This window comes from Mustela erminea, chromosome 18, assembly GCF_009829155.1.
Source record: "Mustela erminea isolate mMusErm1 chromosome 18, mMusErm1.Pri, whole genome shotgun sequence".
In the NCBI taxonomy this organism is placed as follows: Eukaryota; Metazoa; Chordata; class Mammalia; order Carnivora; family Mustelidae; genus Mustela; species Mustela erminea.
In genome coordinates, this window is record NC_045631.1 from 29,113,265 (window position 1) to 29,121,106 (window position 7,842).

The window sequence follows — 7,842 nt, forward strand, 5'->3', positions numbered from 1 at the left end:
AGCAGGCTCCCTGCTGAGCAAAGAGCCTGATGTGGGACTCAGTCCCAGAAAAGTGGGGCCATTACCTGAGCCAAAGGCAGTTGCTTAACTGAATGAGCCCCCTGGGTGTCCCTTGGCTTGGGTCTTGATCCCAGGGTTCTGGAATCGAGCCCCATATCAGACTCCCTGTTCAGCGGAGAACCTGCTTATGTTCACTCTCTCACTGGGTCTCTTTATGTCAAATAAATAAATAAAATAAAAGAATTTAAAAAACATTATCTTAAAGATATAAAACTCTGAAAAAAAAATGATATGAAACTCTAATTTGTTTTGGTAGAGAACACCAGACAGGTCCTGTAAAATAAAAAGATTTGGGAAATAAGGTGATTCTGGTGTGATCTTGGAGAGACAATTGAAGAACTATTGGAACTTGGAAACTCCATTTTTAATTTACAGTGAAGAAAGAAGGATAGGATTAAGACTAGTAATAACGTATGTGAATGTGGAATACTGGATTATTGACCACTGCCTGATACTGAATTTGCTCTCTTTGAAGAATCTAATATGAGGCAAGGAGGGCTTGGCAGTTTCTTGTAGGAAGGAGTCTCCAGTAGTCTTGTTCTGGATTTCAGAGACAGCCATGAAAAAGAAATGGATGACAGCTTGAAGTGTAGAACACGGGAGAGTTGGTTTGGGGGGAGGGGCGGGGTTAAGGATACTTAGAAACACGATTTATTGATACCTGGGAAGGGAGACATTCTGGTCAAGCAGACAGTTTGCCGTTGTGAGGACCATCGTCACACTCCAGCTCTGCAAACCCGTGGGACTTTCCCCAAACGTCTATATAGGAATGGGATGCTTCATGAGCTTTCCCCTAGTTAGCGCGCCTCAGAATTAGAACTAGTGTTTATACAACAGCTTTTTCAAATAAGGATGGTGATTTGCTGTATATTTGAAAGAGAACATATTTTGTACTTGTGCTTGAATGCTTGAACAACCTATTCTTAGCAATACATGCCCTGGATTTTCGTATGTAGTTTTGCCAAATTTAATCTTTTTAGACTTGATCTTTCAATTACGTGGCTTGCTGAACTGCACCAGACATCAGTGACATCATTAGCTCCCACACCTTGAAAGAAGGAACTGATTTATGTCGTTTATCTTCAAATTGTAGCGTGTCTTTTCCTTTAAATTTCATTCAAACAGCACCAGTAGCTAGGGCATAGGATGGGCTTAAATGAGATCAGCAAAAAGGGTGTGGAATATGTAAATAAGCCCGGTGACTGCTGGTCGTGATTATACCGGGCATATATTTCCTAGATTTTGGCAATATCCAGATGTACAAAATATTGCTAATTAGTAACTGTGACTTGGAGACTCTCTATTTCAGAAGGAACGGGATCAATAGGATCCATGAGAAAAGTGATCCTATATTAAAAGTAACTTGAATCTGAGGGTAAGGTGCTAGGCAACATTTCGAACTCATACTTACCTGGCAGGGGAGATACCATGATCATGAAGGTGGTTTTCCCAGGGCGAGGCTTATCCATTGCACTCCGGATGTGCTGACCCCTGCGATTTCCCCAAATGTGGGAAACTCGACTGCATAATTTGTGGTAGTGGGGGACTGCGTTCGCGCTTTCCCCTGGTATGTGTTTAAAAAATAGGTTTTCTTGTATTTAAAAAGGGTTGGCCCTCCCTTTTTGAGCATATTTACGATGTCAAGAAAGCTAGTTATACATTACCACCAAATGTTTAAAGTATGTAAGTGGGTTCTTGGTGGACATTGCGCATACATTTGTCACTGTATTGTAGGTGTACCAACCACCATATCTGGATCTGTTTTTGCACTTGATTGTTCCTTAGGTATATACTGTAAAAGAATAGGAAGAAGAGATTTCAGGGAAAGTTTGAGCACCTAGAAATGCACATAGGGCAGAGTTTGATAAAGGTGGTAAATAATTTAAGGGACTGTCTTCACTTTGTTGATTAAGAGTGTAAAAGACATTACTTTGAGGAGGGCTCGGTGTTTATTTACTTCTTGTACTTAACTGAGTAGTTAACAATTTCAGAGGGGTTTCTTTTCAGGAATGTCTCGAGCTGTATCCTTAGATTTCCCCAAAATGAGGAACTGGGCTATAGTGTAATCTCTGCTAGTGAAAGTATTTCATGTTTTCTCCTACACCTTGGTTTTTTATCCCCTAATAATTTTATTAAAGTAATGTTATGCGTGTGAAAAGCATCATACAGAAAGATTCAACCTGCATAACACTCCCCTGATCCACCCTTTCTCATTCTGCTCATTCTTTTCCCCAGAGCACTACCTTTTTTTTATTATTATTATTTTTTTTAATAAAGTAAGCTGTAAGGGGGAGCCTGGGTGGCTCAGTGGGTTAAGCAGCTGCCTTTGGCTCAGGTCGTGAACTCAGGATCCTGGGATTGAACCCCATCGGGCTCTCTGCTCAGCAGGGAGCCTGCTTCCTCTTCTCTCTCTGCCTGCCTCTGTGCCTACTTGTGATCTCTGTCAAATAAATAAATGAAATCTTTTTTAAAAAATAAAATAAAAATAAAGTAAGTTGTAGGCCCACCATGGGTATTGAACTCACAACCCCAGATCAGAAGACTGGCTTGCTCTACCTACTGAGCCAGCGAGGTGATCCCCTGAATACTACTTGTAAAACTTGTTTAGCTATTTTGTTATGGAACCTAAACTGGATCACTGACAGAAGAACCAAAAGGCACTCGGAAATCTCGGAGTACAGGAGATTTATTTGACACTGGCGGGTTCAGAGGAGAGTGATCTCCAGAAGTCTGAGCCCTGAGCACGAAGTGGGTAATTTAGATCCTTCTACTTCTGCGTATTTGGTACTCTTGGCGCACGAGGGAAGTGGGAGAGGGGAGGACCCCAGATTGGTGGGCGGGAAGCAGGGCAGAGAGAAGAACCCGGAAGAGCCCGGGGCAGGGGCTGGGACCCCTTTGCTGGCTTGGTGGGCCATCATAAGACACAGATTTTGGGGGCGCCTGGGTGGCTCAGTGGGTTAAATAAAGCCTCTGCCTTCGGCTCAGGTCATGATCCCAGGACACTGGGATCCAGCCCTACATCCAGGCTCTCTGTTCAATGGGGAGCCTGCTTCCCCCTCTCTCTGTCTCTGCCTGCTTCTCTGCCTACTTGTGATCTCTGTCAAATAAATAAATAAAATAAAATTTAAAAAGAAAAGAAAAAATTTTTGAAAAAGACACAGATTTTCCTTATCAATTTCATCATACTTGCCTCAATAAATAATGTTTGTGCTAGGGTTTATACTGAGGATTTGGATGATATTCTCTATCCCAGTACCCTCCTTTCTCTATCCTTTTATTACATTTATGGAACAATTTTCTGTTCTTCAGTCAGTTCCCTTGGTTATTTTATTTGAAGATTTACTTATTTATTTATTTGAGAGAGAGAGCACTTGCATTTGCACACGTATGGGGGGAGGAGCAGAGGGAGAAAAACTCAGACCTCCTACTGAATGCAGGGCTCCAACACATGACGCTAAGCCAAGTTTATGACCTGAGAGAAAACACGACAGAACCACCCAGGTGCCCCCGCCTTGATAATTTTAAATTCCATTTCTTCATTACTTGTTAGCTCTTCAGTTGGAAGGATAAGGATATTAGCAAGGCTTTGGGGCTTTGAAAGAAAATGTTGGGATTTTGCTCCTTACATCTATTGTTGTAGACTGTAGAGTGATAGAAGAAAATACAGAAATGGGGCGTCTGGGTGGCTCAGTGGGTTAAAGCCTCAGCCTTCGGCTCAGGTCATGGTCCCAGGGTCCCAGGGTCCCAGGGTCTTGGGATCGAGCCCCACATCGGGCTCTCTGTTCGGCGGGGAGCCTGCTTCCCCCTCTCTCTCTGCCTGCCTCTCTGCCTCCTTGTGATCTCTGTCTGTCAAATAAATAAATAAATAAAAATCTTTTTAAAAAGATTTTATTTATAAAATAAATAAATTAATTAATAATAAATAAATAATAAAATAATAAATAAATAAATAAAATCTTTTTTTAAAGATTTTATTTATTTATTTGACAGACAGAGATCACAAGGAGGCAGAGAGGCAGGCAGAGAGAGAGGAGGAAGCAGGCTCCCCACTGAGCAGAGAGCCCCATGCGGGGCTCGATCCCAGGACCCTGGGACCCTGGGACCCTGGGACCATGACCTGAGCCGAAGGCTGAGGCTTTAACCCACTGAGCCACCCAGGTGCCCCTAAAATAAATAAAATCTTAAAAAAAAAAATACAGGAAGAAATGTGAGTGGTAGAAAATGTGAAGTATTTGCCACTTGTAAGTCATATTTTATTCTTTTATTCTTTTATTTATTCAGGTATAATTGACATACAATATTAGATAAGTGTCAGGTGTACAACAGTAATTGGACATTTGTATACATGTGAAAAAGTCACCACAATAAATCAAGTTACCATCTGTGACCTTACAAAGTTAATATAATACTAACATTCCCGTATAATATAGATTCCCCATACTGTACATTACATCCCCCTGTATTATTTATTTTATAGCTGGAAGTTTGTGCTTCTTAATCTCCTTCATCCATTACACCCCTTGCCTACCTCCCCTCTGACAAACCATCAGTCTGTTCTATTGGTGAATCTAAGTTTTGTTTTGTTGCAGATTCTACATATAAGTGAAATCATGTGGGATTTGTCTTTCTTTGACCTAAAAATTTCATTTTCTAAGTGTTTGTTTGCTGGTACGTAGAAATACAGTTGAGCTTTGGGGCGCCTGGGTGGCTCAGTGGGTTAAGCAGCTGCCTTTGGCTCCAGTCATGATCCCAGGGTCCTGGAATCAAGCCCCATATTGGTTTCCTTGCTCAATTGGAGCCTGCTTCTCCCTCTCCCCCACAAGTGTGCTCTCTTTCAAATAAATAAATAAAATCTTTAATTTAAAAAAAGAAATATAGTTGGGACGCCTGGGTGGCTCAGTTGGTTGGGCGGCTGCCTTCGGCTCAGGTCATGATCCCAGCGTCCTGGGATCGAGTCCCACATCGGGCTCCTTGCTCGGCAGGGAGCCTGCTTCTCCCTCTGCCTCTAGCCTGCCACTCTGTCTGCCTGTGCTTGTGCTCTGTATCTCTCTCTCTCTCTCTCTCTAACAAATAAATAAAAATCTTTAAAAAAATAAAAATAATAAAAATAATTAAAAAAAAGAAATATAGTTGATTTTTATGTATTAATCTTGTATCCTGTGACTTTGCTAATTTCCATTAGGGGGTGTAGTGGATTTGCGGTGGGTGCTAAATGCTTTAGGATTTTCTACATAAACTGCTGTGTCATATGTGAAAAAAACGTTTTTCTTTCTTTCTCTCCAAACTAAGGCTTTTTAATTTCCTTGGCTTAAGCTCTAGCTAAAAACCTCCAGTACACTGTTGGATAAAAGTGGGTAAAGTAGTCATTCTTGATTTGCTCTTTATCTGGAAGGAAGATATTTTTACCATGAAGTATATTAGCAATAGGATTTTCATAGATGTTGTTTATCAAACTGATGATAGTATTTCTTAAAAATCATAAATGGGTGCTGAGTTTTGTTAACTACTTTTTCTACAACTACTTCTTAATCGGTGGCTATGGTGAGTTATATGGCTTGATTTTCTAATGTTAACAACTTTGTATTCCTAGGATAAGTCTCATAGGATCATGATGTAATATGCTTTTTGTTTAATGCTGGATTTGGTTTGAAGTTTTGGAGCAATTAAAGTAATTTTGTAACTCTGTCCATGATGGATAATAGTCTGTACTTTTCTTGCATGGTCTTCATCTGGTTTAAGTATCAGAGTAATGCCGGCTTCATGAAATAAATTGGCTCTTTCCCTTGGGTGCAACACTGAAGATCCTAGGTGTGTCACAGTGGGCAGAAAAAGGCGAAATAGTGTGAAATGTGTGAGGGTTTTGGCATTGCTCTTCCTTACACCCACCAATAAATCCTACCTCTTGTCCAAAACAAAAAAGGGGTGGCAGTGGGAAATGTTTCCTTCTCTTCTGTTTTCTCAGAATTATGTTAGATTAGTTTTTTGAGGGGAGCCTGGGTGGCTCAGTCGTTAGGTGTCTCCCTTCAGCTCGGGTCATGGTCTTGGGGTCCAGGGATCCAGCCCTGTGTGTCAGGCTCCCTGCTCAGTGGGAAGCCTGCTTCTCCCTCTCCCAATTCCCCTGCTTGTGTTCCCTCTCTCGCAGTCTCTCTCTGTCAAATAAATAAATAAAATCTTTAAAAAAAGATTAATTTTTTAGCAGAAGAGTGACATGATTTGATTTAGGCTTTAGTGGGATACTTGGCCACTGTGTTGATAGACCGGCAGAAGGGAGATCGCTTAGAAAGTTGCTGCACTCTTTTCTCGGCAGGAGATGAGAATGGCTTGTACCAAAGTGGTAGCACTGGAGACAGTGAGAAGCTGTCAGATTCTTATTATTTTTTTAAGAAAAAAATAAAGACTGTGGATTGAATGTGTGATATGAGAAGAAAGAAAGGAGAAAAGTATGACCCCTAAGTCTGATCTGTACCTTTAATTCTTTTTTCACTTATTAGATACAGAATCCAGGAGGCTGTATCTCCTGCTCCTCCTCTCCATCCACTCTTTTTCACAGATGATGAGACCAGGATATCAACATCATGGGACCCCTGGGTGGCTCAGTGGGTTAAAGCCTCTGCCTTCAGCTCAGGTCATGATCTCAGGATCCTAGGATCAAGCCCTGCATCAGGCTCTCTGCTCAGTAGAGTATTTCTCTTATACAAACATTATGCACAGGAGAGCATTGTCATTGAATGTCATTTGTTTTCCTTTATTTTGTTTTTTCTTGGGGTGCCTGGGTGGCTCAGCCGAAGGCCTCTGCCTTTGGCTTGGGTCATGATCTCAGGGTCCTAGGATTGAGCGCCACATCAGGCTCTCTGCTCAACAGGGAGCCTGCTCCCCCCTCACCCCCTAGCCCGCCTGCTGCTCTGCCTGCTTGTGATCTTTTTCTCTGTCAAATAAATAAATAAAATCTTTAAACTTGTTTTTTTTGTTTTGTCTCTCTTTAGTTTGTTTTTTTTTTTTTTCTCTGTTTGATTTTACCTTTTTTCACTTGGTTACTTTCTGCTCAGTTAGGAATTGCTAATTTTTCCCACACCTTCCAATATCCTATTGTTTTCTACAAAGAAAGTCATACCAGATATTCTTTCTGGAGATTTTTTACTTTTATTTTTCTCCTATGTAAATCCATCACTTTTTTTTTTTTAAGTTTATTTATTTAAGTAATCTCTGCACCCAATATGAAGCTTGAACTCATGACCCCGAGATCAAGACTTGTATGCTATACCAGTTGAGCCAGCCAGGTGCCTGTATACCCATCACTCTTCCAGCCTACTACTGCATAGGTAGGATGTGTAGGTCATAGTTTAAATGAGAATCAAATTCTGTGTTGGAGTTAAATTTTCCTTCATCATGTCAGATGTCACTTTATTGACTTCTACTCTCCAAAAGTTTCTGAGAAGGCTTTCTGATTCCTGATCTTTTTAATGTGACGTATGTGACTAATCTTTGTCTCTTGGCAAAGCTGAAGAATCATCTCTTTGTTTCTATCATTCTATAATTTCCTAATGACGTGTCTTAGTGTGTCTTATAGTCATTCATTTTATGGAGTGCTTGACAAGGGCTCTTTCTTTTTTTTTAAATTTTTTAATAAACATATAATGTGTTATTAGCCCCAGGGATACAGGTCTGTGAATCACCAGGTTTACACACTTTACAGCACTCACCATAGCACATACCCTTCCCAATGTCCATAACCCCACCACCCTCTCCCTACCCCCTTCCCCCTGGCCCCCCTCAGTTTGTTTT

At 41.0% G+C, this 7,842-nt stretch overlaps 1 non-coding gene across 1 annotated transcript; it reads left to right on the forward strand.

The window, feature by feature from the left end:
- The first annotated feature begins 1,463 nt into the window (after window positions 1–1,463).
- LOC116578628 lies at window positions 1,464–1,627 on the forward strand. Its single transcript, XR_004280995.1, has one exon. It is a non-coding gene; the product is annotated as a U1 spliceosomal RNA (small nuclear RNA).
- Window positions 1,628–7,842: the final 6,215 nt, after the last annotated feature.